At 36.9% G+C, this 13359-nt stretch overlaps 1 protein-coding gene across 10 annotated transcripts in view; it reads right to left on the bottom strand.

Annotated features, from left to right (window-relative positions):
* The window catches only part of EXOC6 (exocyst complex component 6), a 225331-nt gene that overhangs the window by 166115 nt on the left and 45857 nt on the right, over window positions 1-13359 (bottom strand). The window lies entirely within an intron of this gene.

Raw genomic sequence — 13359 nt, 5'->3', positions numbered from 1 at the left:
GAATGAACAAACTCATGATTTTTACAGCATTTACTATGTAAAGTAAATGCTCATGTTCTAAATGCTTTATATATTAACTCTTTAATCCCCACAACAACGCTACAAAGTAGGTATTGTTATTACTCTTGCTTTACAGAAGAGTTACAGATTACTGAACTGCCATAAATTCCACAACCAGCACAAGTGATAGCTGGGATATGACTCCTGATAGTCTGGCTCCAGGGTTCATATTCTCAGGTACAAGCCCATATTGCAGTCACCACAATGTTTCCTAAACATGGCATATTCATTCCTACTGTCTCTCAGCTCATGCTGTCTCCACAGAGAGCGTACCCCTCTACTCACCATGCAGTAAAGGACTACCCTTGCCACTGATTCCTGGGAGGAAAGCCTTTGGCATACCCTGCCTGGTAAGTGTCTTCTTTGTTTACCTGGAAGGCTTTGACTGCCAAATAGCAGATGCTAACAGTGTGACTCATGGTGAGGCCTGAGGCCACACAGTTTTAGCTGTGGAGGGGCAGGAGGTCAGCAATGTGGGCAGTCAGCCAAGTCTACATGGGTAGTCAGTCATGGCTATATGACCAAACTCCAATAAAATTCCTGGATACCAAAGCTTGGATGAGCTTCCCTGATTGACAATACTCCATGCGTGTTACCACACATCACTGCTGGGAGCAGTAAGTGCTGTCCACAATTCCACTGAGAAAGGACAACTGAAAGCTCACTCGTGGAACTCTCCTAGTCCCTGTCCTATGTGCCTTTTCTGTTGTTGATTTTAATCTGTGTAGTTTTTTGAAAGTTTTTGTTGTTGTTGTTTTTGCTGTAACAAACAGTAACTATGAGTGTAACGACTTTGCTGAATTTTGCGAGTCCCTCTAGCAAATTTTTGAACCTGAGAGTGGTCTTGGGAACTTTCCAAACCTCACCCCCACATCCGTTGCCCATTGTTTGAGGTTCATTTCAAGTCCCATTTCTTCCAGCAGGCCTTTGCCAATCATTCCCATGCCAAGTAATCTTTTCATCTGCAGGACAGGTAAACTTACAACCCCTTACAGTTATTCTGACACGTAATCATATATTACTTTGTATTGTAATTTACATGTTTTGTATTTAAAATATATTTTGTTTCCCCAAATAGACCATAAACTTCTTGACGGTAGCCTCTGTCTTAGGTTTTTAATGAGTACACTCTCTAATACAAGAGGTAACAATATAGGATACCAATTATTAAGAATTTAGACTCTTGGCAGCCAGGTGCAGTGGCTCACACCTGTAATCCCAGCATTTTGGGAGCCGATGCGGACAGATCACTTGAGGTCAGGAGTTTGAGACCAGCCTGGCCAACATGGTGAAACACTGTCTCTACTAAAAATACAAAAATTAGCTGGGCGTCGTGGCAGGTGCCTGTAATCTCAGCTACTCAGGAGGCTGAGGCAGGAGAATCGCTTGAACTCGGGAGGCAGAGGTTGCAGTGAGCAAAGATCATACTACTGCACCCCAGCCTGGGTGACAGAGTGAAACTCCATCTAAAAAAGAAAAAAAAGAATTTAGGTTCTTGGCATCTATGCCTACATTCTAATGTACGTCAAATATAAATTCTAATTTTTTTTAATTTTTTAAAAAATTTAGGTTCTGTAAGAGCTGAGTAAGAACTAGGCTCTGATCTTGGACATATTCTCTTTTCTATCTCTCTCCATGTCATCTTGACTTGTAGCTTTAAATTCCATAAGCACACTGACACCTGCTAAATTTTTATCTCTGCCCTGACCTCTCCTCAAACTCATATATCTCTCCAATTAGATGTCTGATAAGCATCTCAAATATGTCCGAAAATGAATTCCTGATCTCCTTTCACAAAACCTGCCCTTCCCATAGTCTTCCTCATCTCAGTAAACCCCACTTTTCTAATTGCTCAGGCAAAAAACCTTGGACTCACCCTTGACTATTCTCCTTCTCCAGCAAACTACCTCCCCATTGGTATCACCCTGGACTAAGCCAACAACATGTCTTGCGTAGATTTGTCAACTGCTTCCTAACTGATCTCCCTGATTCCATCCTTGTTCCCTTTCAGTCTGTTCTCAATACAGCAGCCAGATGATAGCTAATGGGAATTGTCCCATTAAAACCTAAGGCAAAGCCCATGTCTCTCTTCTGCTCAAAACCCAATTTATCTTACAACAGCCCATAAGACCCTACGTAATTTTGCCTCTTGTTACCTCACTGACCTCACTTCTTGTTACTTACTCTCCATTTTACTTATTCCATGCCAGCAACACTGGCCTCCTCACGGCTTTCTTAATACACAGGTATATTCCCATCTATGCTATCTAGATAGACCAGACACAGAGATAGATAGATAGGCAGACAGACAGATACACACACACACACACACACACACACACACACACACACACACACACTATCCCCTTCCCTGCTTTATTTTTTAATCTTCTAAAACAAAGGAGTTTATCACTATATCATTCTTTCCACTGTAGAACATACTCTCTGTTTCACACTTTTAAGTATTATCTGTCTTCCCCTACTGGAATGTAAGTTGCATGAGGACATAGTTTTTGACTGTTTTGTTCCCTATTGTATCCCCAGCCCTAGAATAGTGTCTATCATATAACAGAAGCTCAATAAATAATTCATTAATAAATGGATGAATTAATAGATGAATGGATGGAATTAGAAAAGGCACTTACTAGCAGTTCAACCTCAGGTAAGCCACCTGAATTCTCTAAGTATCAGTTTTCACAACTATAAAATAGGGATAAAAATAGCACATACAGCAATGAACAAGTAGAATTTGAAGTTAAACACACAATACTATTTACATTAGCATCCTCCAAAATGAAATACTTAGATATAAATCTAAAAAATACACAAGATCTACAGGAGGAAAACTACAAAACTCTGATTTTTAAAAAATCAAGGAACTAAATAAATGAAGAACTATTCCAATGTTTATGAAGAGGAAGACAATATCATTAAGGTATCAGTTCTTCCCAACTTCATCTATAGATTCAAGGCAATCCCAATCAAAATCCCAGCAAGTTATTTTGCAGACATTGATAAACTGATCCTTGGGTTTATATAGAAAGGCAGAAGACCCAAAATAGCCAACACGATATTGAAAAAGGACAAAATTCAGCCAGGCATGGTGGCACACGCCTGTAGTCCCAGCTACTCAGGAGGCTGAGATGGGAAAATTGCTTGAGCCCAGGAGTTTGAGACAGAAATGAGCCATGATTGTGCCACCGCACTCCAACCTGGGTGACAGAGTGCAACCCCCACTCTGAAAAAGAAAGAAAGAAAAAAAAAAGGAACAGAATTGGAATACTGACAACACGACCCAAGATTTACTATAAAGTTACAGTCATCAAGATTGCATGGTATTGGTAAAACAAACAGATCAATGGAACAGAATAGACAGACCAGAAATAAACCCACATAAACATAGTAACTGAATTTTGACAAAGGAGCAAAGGTAATACAATAGAGAAAAGACAGTCTTCAACAAATGGTGCTAAAACAACCGGACATACACATGTAAAGAAATGAATCTAGACTAGACCTTGAATGATAATGATGTGTCAATGTAGGTTCATCAGTTTTTAAAAATCTACTACTGTGGTGAGGGATACTGACGCTGGGGAGGCTTTGGATGAGTAGGATAGGGAATATATGGGAAATCTCTGTACTTCCTCCCAATCTTGCTAGAAACCTAAAACTACTCTAAAGAAAAAAAGTCTTTAAAAAATAGTGTCTACATTAGAGTGTTAGGAGGATTAAATTAGTAAACATGAAAAATTCTTAAACAATAACTGACACATGGTAAGTGCTTAACATACACTAATGACTAGTATAGTATGCACATGAGACAACCAAATCCTCATTAAACAAGTGAACCAGTGGCTGAACAACTGAGTACTAGATACAAATATCAAATAAATATGACCAAAACTCAATTATCACACCAAAGGATCTGACTACCACTAACACCTAACATTTTTATATGTCCTTTTGCATTTTTTACATTTAGTGTTTCATTTATTTCTTATACACATCAGAGAAACTATCACTGCCTCTTTTTCACAAATGAGTAAACAGTATAGAAATGATAAATGACTTGCTCAATGTAGCCTAGCTGGTGAGTAACTGAGGCAGTACTAAAATTCCTACTTTGTACTTTTCCCACAATTAACATATATAACAAGAACTATTAACTAAATAACATTATTTCTAAGGAAAATTCTTGTGCAAGAAGTTTATCTTAACTGATCTGGGTGTGCTATAAACAAATTTTTATTTCATGATCATGAGAAAGTATTGTATTTAAGTAATATACATACACATTTCTATGTTTTTTAACACATTTTATTAAAAGTTGGACATTTATCTGGCTCTTAAAATACCAAATAATAAACATAATACACCAAAAGAATTTTTTATATTACAATTATCACATTGGAGCAAAAATCTAGCAAGAGATATTTCAGGACTACCCGAATACAGAGTCCCTTCAAGGGAGGATTTGACTGCCTTTGTGGATATAAAGGAGATACTGTTATCCCTTTTGAAGAAGAGTAATAACATAAATAAACAGGAAGAAGAGAAAAATAGTTCTTTCCCAGAAGTCTATTTCAGTTTAGAAAGTTCTCAAAGTAAATCCTTTGGTATGTTTTTCCAATATATTCTTCAAAGTTTTAAAAACAAAACTCCTCCTGCTTTATAGTAATTCAGGATACTGCCAGTGCATCTACTATAGCATCACAGGTGAACTCCTCTTTTTCTGTTGATGCTATAATGGAGAAAAACAATATATTTTTTTAGAATATATGCAATACCCACCCTCCATTAATAGAAAACCAAAGCCTGAGAGGGGTAAACTATTTACATTCCATGCCTTCTGCTGTTAAAAAATAGAACCGTAAGCTCCAATGAAAGAAATAAAAATAATATTAAGGAATTAGTACTGTGAATGAGAAGAGTAGGTCTTGATCTATTACGAAGTCTCAGGCTGTCCCAACTCTCTCCCGACCCTAGATAACCATTTGCTATTCCAGACATGCACATAAGCTGTACTCACAGCTGATACCACCACGTGTCACCCACAACCCATATCAATGAGCAGAGTACACAGAAATAAACTCATCAAGGTGAATAAAAGTTCCAAACCACAGGAATAAATTGCATTTAAAGAATGTACTGAAGAATCAGGCAAGTGCCAGAATCAAAAATTCAACAAATGATAGAATGCTGGCCCTAGAAAAAGCCTAGAAAGTTCCTAGATCTATGTCATTTTAATAAATGCAGCACAAATCTAAAAGCCAGCAAGCAAGCGCTCAAAATGGAATTAATCGGCTGGGCACCGTGGCTCACTCCTGTAATCCCAGCACTTTGGGAGGCTGAGGCAGGCAGATCACCTGAAGTCAGGAGTTTGAGACCAGCCTGGCCAACAGGCCAGGTAGAAACCCTGTCTCTACCAAAAATACCCAAATTAGCTGGGTGTGGTGGCGGGCGCCTGTAATCCCAGCTACTTGGGAGGCTGAGGCAGGAGAGAACTGCTTGAACCCGGGAGGCAGAGGTTGCAGTGAGCCTAGATCATACCACTGCACTCCAGCCTGGGCGATAAGAACGAAACTCCGTCTCCAAAAAAAAAAAAAAAACAAATTAAATTAATCACTACAAGTAGTTGATTTAATCCTCTACTTAAGTTGATAAAAAGTAATATTAAAAATAACTAGTCTAGAAATTTGCTAATAAGGCCAATAATAAATAGCTGACTGAATGGAGAGAGGCAAGAAAGGAGAAAAGGTGGACATGTATGAGAACACTGGAATGAGGAAAAAAACAAAAGCTACTCTTATCCCAAGAATCTCTTGACACAGTATGTATAGCAGAACTTATGGACCTTCTCTCTTGATAACCATGTAGGGTTAACCTTGAATCAGACAGCCTGACAATTTGGAAAGATGGTGGAAGGAGAAGAAAATGAAGAGAAGATGTGCTCTTCAGGTCAACAATTCCCCACGGTGACTTAACCGGCCAGAGAGGAGTCATGTCTGCTGCTTCTGGCTTAATGATGGTAATGATAAAAATAATAACAACCAACCAAGTACGTATTATGTATTAAGTGCTTTACATGCATTATCTCATTAAGTATAAAAACAGAACCATAAGTTCCAATAAAAAAAATTAAAGAATTAGTACTGTGAATGAGAAGAGTAGGTCTTGATCTACCAATTACTAAGTCTCAGGCTGTCCCAACTCTCTTCTGACCCTAGATAACCATTTGCTATTCCAGACATACTTCTGGCTTAACTATGGTAATCATTACAGCTTTACAACACGGATTCTGTTAGCATCACAATTTACAAATGTAGTTTGGGAAGATTAAGACATTGAGTCTGAAGTCATATAGTAACAGAGTCAAGATTTAACCCCAGGTCTACCTGACTCCAAAGTCAGTGCTCTGAACTATTATATTACATAGACTCTCCAGTCAGAAATGGTGATAAGCAGCATAGAATGCAGAGGGAAGTTACCAGCACAGCAACCAACCAGATCACCTCTGAAGATCAACAATTGAGAATGACTCAATAGGGAATCCCTGATGTGCACTGTTGCACCCATCAGGTGAAATCAACCAATGGACAGAAAAGGGGGATGATAACTGAGGCATAGCTAATAGTTACGCAGTTTTAAATTACAAATGCAACAAAATAAGGAGGAGCAAAAAGAAGTAGAGAAAACCGAGGGCCCTGTACTTGATCTCAGTTGAAGAGACTCTGAAAAAGCTATTTTTCTTTTTTTCTTTAAATGATAATCATTATTCTTTGAAATTCTGATCTGTAGGAACAGAAAGGAAATGCTGTTTAGCAGTACTCACTCTTTGAGCCTAGTTGGTTTATAGTTATATCTACCTAATTCATATATGAACGTGCTAGATTTATTGCCATTCTAAATTTTGAATCAATAAACAATTTTAACAAAAATAATTTTTCGTTCTTTCAAACTGTCTCCCAAAATTTTATAATTTCTATTGGTAAGTCTAATCAAGTTCCTGTAAACAAACACACACATATTTATATGCTAGAACCAGCAAGAGCAAACATTAGAAAATTAGTAAACTTTCCATTCTCCCACATCCAATAAGAGTATACCTTAGTGCTCTATATATAGATAATGACACATCAATGTAAGAGAGCTCAGGGCAAAGGTAAAATAAATAAATTAATTAATTAAATAAAATTTGTTTAAAAGTAAAAAAGAGAGGGGGGGTTAGCTCAGTCATCCCTTCCAAAAGCTTAACACAATAAAATGTCTAATTCTGGCAAAATTTAATGCAACTCAGACAGAAGTACAGATGCAAAATCATTTTTAAAAGAAGAGATGGCTGGGCACAGTGGCTCACGCCTGTAATCCCAGCACTTTGGGAGGCTTAGGTGGGTGGATCACAAGGTCAGGAGTTCCAGACCAGCCTGGCCAATATGGTGAAACCCTGTCTCTACTAAAAATACAAAAATTAGCAAGGCGTGGTGATGCACACCTGTATCCCAGCTACTTGGGAGGCTGAGGCAGGAGAATCACTTGAACCCGGAAAGCAGAGGTTGCAGTGAGCCAAGATTGCGCCACTGCACTCCAGCCTGGGCAACAGGGAAAGACTCCCATCTCAAAAGAAAAAAAAGAGCTGACTTTAACCTTCATGTGAACAGAGAACAAATATGGCTTATGCCACACTAAAGATTTTACTTACATATTTTAATTTTAGCAACTAGGAATGTATAAAAATACTTTGTGTCTCAAAAATATAGCTAAAAAAATTTTAAGTATCAAACACATTTTCTATCTTCATTATATCAACTCTTGAAAACCAAAGTTTTCAAAGTTTAAATATGACTTAATTCGCTGTAACTGATTATAAATTGGCTTTAGGGAATTTAAACAAAGTATCTTGCAGAGATACTTTCTTGAATTGTGTGTTTAGGGCTCCACCTAGTGGTAGTAAAATAAATACAAAAAGAAAGATAAGACATTAAAATGTTAAAATTGGTTCACTAGAAATTAATGCTTTTATCATCAAATCAAATGTCTTAACTGAGAAACTAAGGCCACTTTAATTTTTTGGAAAGATGCTATATTCTGTAAATAAATGACTTAGTAATCAAATTCCACAGTATTTTTTTTAAGGAAAAGTTCCCTTTCTGATGAAAAACCAACATTCACGATGTATTATTGTGAAAAAAACTCATCACTTTTTATATATTTTTTGTTAAAAAGCATGTAATATCCTTACACTATTTTGGGTATCTTTTTAATTCACTGCAATCTTCATTGTAAAGAATAAATCCATTACAACTGTGAAGAAAATAAAATGTATTTACTCTTTTTTACTAAAATAATGTCTACACTTTGAGGAAAATCTGATATAATCTCAAAGTATCTAATTCTAATGTCCCTAAATTACTTATATTTGCTAGAATAGTATAGTTTCTTTTCTAGACAAAATAAAAATGGCTTTTCTCTGTCCCAGAATGCTTTGTTCACTAACAGAATACGTATACTGGTTGCATAACCATAAAAGAGCATGGTCAGGGGCTACATCTGCATAGTGTATAATTTGAGAAAGTACCTAGAGCAATTGCCATTAAAATGCTAGTCACTGGCTGACTTTCCCATGTATTTTACTAAATGTCAATCAACTGCTTTTAAGAAAAAACAAAAACTAGCAAGAAAATGGACTTCTAAATACTGGAAAACTAGAAGCAGAAATATTGTTCAGGAATCCCTGGGCATTGACACTGCTTGTGTCAACTGACACCTTTTGGTGTCAAAGTTTTCTACAAACCTTTATCAGAAAACAAAACTTTAGGCCAGGCACAGTGGTTCAAGCCTGTAATCCCAGCACTTTGGGAGGCCAAGGCAGGTGAATCACTTGAGGTATGAGTTTGAGACCAGCCTGGCCAACATGGTGAAACCCTGTTTCTACCAAAAATACAAAAAAAATTAGCCAGTTGTGGTAGCACACACCTGTAGTCCCAGCTATTCGGGAGGCTGAGGCAAAAGAATCACTTAAACCCAGGAGGCAGAGGCTGCAGTGAGCCAAGATCACACCACTGCACTCCAGCCTGGGCAACAGAGCAAGACTCCATCTCAAAAAGAAAAGAAAAGAAAAGAAAAGAAAAAAACAAAAAGAAAACAAAACTTAACTCTTTTACCCCTGACAAAATACTATCAGTTACTTCTGACTTCCTTTAATGCTTTTTAATGTCATTTTATACCTTTTCAAACACTAACCTATTTTCTGCCAGTTTTTCAAATGATACATTAGCCTTAAGTTTGCATTTCTATCAATAAAAAATTGCTTTCACACTCTCTGCGCATTCTTTATTCTTCCAGTATAGGCATTTTTACTATTATTTCACCAGTTCTTCAAATGGCATATCAAGCTTAATTTCTAGCATATCATTCTTAATTTTATATTTCTCATTATTAGTAATTAAACTTTGGTATTTCATATTAGTAAGAGTACATATGATACTTCTTTAGCAATTTCATATTTATACTGAATTCTTTTCAGATTCTAGGTACTAATCTCATCGACTAGTACTGAAAACTTTGGTATTTCATATTAGTAAGAGTACATATGATACTTCTTTAGCAATTTCATATTTATACTGAATTCTTTTCAGATTCTAGGTGCTAATCTTATTGACTAGTACTGAAATTTTGGTTACTAACTATAAACTATATTTTTCTGAATATTAAATATATAAGACAATTAACCATGTTATAATTACCAGCTTTTGACAAACTAAACATTCTTTAAAATGCTGCTATAAAGACAGTTTTTAAAGGAAACACAAAGAAACAATAGAAATTACCAAAAGCTATTAAAATCATCCTATCCAATACACATCACTTGCTGTCAATCTCAAAATGATTTCAAAATATAGAACTTGGATATATCAGTAAATGTGGTAAATTTACCAAATTCTCCTGCAACAAATTAGTTCACAATTGATTTAAAGCCAAGATTTGAAAACATGTATTTAAACAGAAGCACATGAATTGTTACAGTTCTTTCAGAATAGGACATACATAGGCCCCAATTATGAAAGGGCAGTTATATAGCAAATAGTAAGCTTTCTGAGATGCAGAACGTTGCCCTACATTGCCCAGATAAAGTTATCAGCAGTTTTCTGTGCCTCTCATATGGATCCTGGAAAGTAGGAGAAGCTACACTGAGACACTCTATTTGTTCCTACCTGAGTGACCATGTTGTTTCTAGTAAATCTTTGTATTCTTTGTTATATAAATTGAGAATCTGATCTAATCTTTCAGTGGAGCAGCCTCTGCAATATCAATTTATAACCCACTTGAAACCCTGAAGTTAGAGTCAGAAGTGAGACTTGAAACACCGCAACTCTCTTCAGTAGCCTCCAGATATACTTAAGAAATCCAAAATTTCAGTAACAACCATGTGAGAAACAATGGGCTAAAATATTATTTAAAGATAGTAGATAAATTATCTTTGAGAGATGGGGTCTTTTTTCATAAAGCAACATGATTTGGAATTATTTTCTTTTAAACAACAAATAGCAAAGACACCACCTCCCTATTTTTTTTTTTTTTTGAGACAGAGCCTCACTCATGTTGCCCAAGCTGGAGTGTAGTGACACGATCTTGGCTCACTGCAACCTCTGCCTCCCAGGTTCAAGCAATTCTCCTGCCTCAGCCTCCCAAATAGCTGGGATTACAGGCACCTGCCATCATGCCTGGCTATTTTTTGTATTTTTAGTAGAGATGGGGTTTCACCATGTTGACCAGGCTGGTCTCGAACTCCTGACCTCAGATGATCCACCTGCTTTGGCCTCCCAAAGTGCTGGGATTACAGCCGTGAGCCACTGTGCCCAACCACCACCTCCCTATCTTAAATGCACAAAAGGTTTGCTCAAAGTAGCCACTCTATCTTGGAATAAAATATTTCTACTATAGTTAGTTAGCAATATGAAATACCAAGAAAAAAAACAATGTAAAAGTATCATATCCAGTACTCTTAACATTTTTCCAACCATTTTATCAAATACAGCAGACATGAATAACAACCTTCCCATAACATTCCCTGATTGTGTTAGTCTGTCCTCATGCTGCTAATAAAGACGTACTCGAGACTGGGTAATTGATAAAGAAAAAGAGGTTTAATGGACTCACAGTTCCACATGTCTTGGGAGGCCTCAGAGAACTTACAATCATGGTGGAAGAAGAGGCCAACATGTTCTTCTTCACATGGCAGCAGGGAGAACAAGAATGAGAGCCAAGCAAAGAGGAAAGCCCCTTATAAAACCATCAAATCTCGTGAGAACTTACTATCAGGAGAACAGGATGGGAGAAACCACCCCCATGATTCAATATCTCCACCTAGTCCATCTCATGACTATTGGGGATTATGGGAACTATAATTTAAGAAGAGATTTCAGTGGGGACACAGCCAAACCATATCGCTGATACTCTGCAATCCAGAAGCAAATCAGAAATACAACAGCTCCAAGGAAATAATACGTAGGTCAAGAAAAAGGAAGATTCCTTCTACCAATATTAAGTATTGTGTGAGTGCACAAGCAATAGAAACTGAAAATGAAGTGCAGAAAACAGGCATATACACAGGCAACTTTAATACAGAGCACAATTATTCCTTAAATCATTAAAATTTATCTACACTGAACCTATTCTTCAGAGAGGCAAGAAAGTAAATGAAGTAGTATTATGACATAGGTCCAAAATTCTTTGCACATCTTACAATAAGAGGAAGGGTCTACACTCCCTTCCTTTAATCTGGGCAGGCTTGTGACTACTTTCACCAATGGAATATGACAGAAGTGACACTATGTGACTTCAAAGACTAGAAAAGGCCATGCAATATCTACCTGCCTCCTTTAGACACTTAAGTCTGGAGAAAGCCATACACTATGTAAGAAATCTGACTATCCCAAAAATGACAAGCTGGAGAGGCCACATGTAGCCACTCCCAAATGACAGCCACAGCAACTGCCAGCAATGCGGGCGAGCCATCTTGGCTGTCTAGTCCAGTTGAGACTTCAGATTACTTCAGCCCCAGCAGGTAGCTGACAGCAACCAATATCCATTTGACTACAACCACATACGAGACCCCAACCTACAACTGCCCAGCCAAGTCTTTCCTGAAATCCTAAAGAAAAACAAAAAGTTTTCATGTAGAATACAAGTTACTTGGAAATTTGCATAAAATATTTAAAATAGTATTAAATTTAAAATCTTTCCCAGGATAATTCCTTTTTTCTCCATTTTTTTCCCTTTTGGCACTAGTCCTTTTTGGTGCTGTCCTAAACTTATTTTCTACCCCTGGATGCCCTTCCCCCTCCATATGCTTCAATACTAATTTTAAACTTCCTTCAAATTTCAGCTCAAGACAGTTCCTTAATGTTAATTTCATAAATAGCTATACTGGATAACCTTCCCATTACCAGAAATTTTCCCATTTTTTTTTAACACAAGGTTTATATTACACTATCTTTTATTAATACGTACATCAAATTTACTCTCCCACTACTTGGTGTATATTTTATCTTCTAAGTTCCTTGAGAACTGAAGGTGTCTTCTATTTCTACATTCAATTCACAAGTGCTGTGAGGATATAAATTACAAATCTTAATAAAAAGAACAGGCTCACTAGAGGGCACCCTTTACCAAAAAGTAACCTCTAGAAATCCAAGTACAGTCGGCCCTCTGTATCTGGGGGTTCCGTATCCCTGGATTCAACCAGCCACAGATGGAAAATATTCAAGGAAAAAAAAAAATGGGTGGTTGCATCTATACTAAACATGTACGGACTTTTGTTCTTGCCATTATTCCCTATCCAATACAGTAAACCACTATTTACATGGCATTTACATTGTTATTAGGTATTATACGTAATCTACAGATGACAAAGTACATGGGAGGATGTGCATAGGTTATATGTAAATACTACACCATTTTATATAAGAGATTTCAACATCCATGGATTTAGGCATCCACACCGGTTCCCGGAAGCAAATCCCCACAAAAACTGGGATGACTGTATTTTCATTTAGTACCACATCAAAATATGATGTGAATCTCATACTCGACCTAATCAACAACTAAGTATTATGAAATAAAAATAAAAATAAGATTTCCCCATTTTTTGAAGTGGTTTTACCCTGTTACCTATTGCTTTAATATAACTGTTTTAAAAAAAAAATAGCAGAACAGAATCATAAACAGCACAAAAATTATCTGGCAATTCCAGGCTCCTATGGGTAAGTATAAACAACACAGCACAGGATAAACTTT

This window comes from Gorilla gorilla, chromosome 8 (assembly GCF_029281585.2).
Source record: "Gorilla gorilla gorilla isolate KB3781 chromosome 8, NHGRI_mGorGor1-v2.1_pri, whole genome shotgun sequence".
Taxonomy (NCBI): Eukaryota; Metazoa; Chordata; class Mammalia; order Primates; family Hominidae; genus Gorilla; species Gorilla gorilla.
The sequence above is the reverse complement of the archived record's forward strand: the minus strand, read 5'-3'. Positions and strand labels throughout refer to the sequence as shown.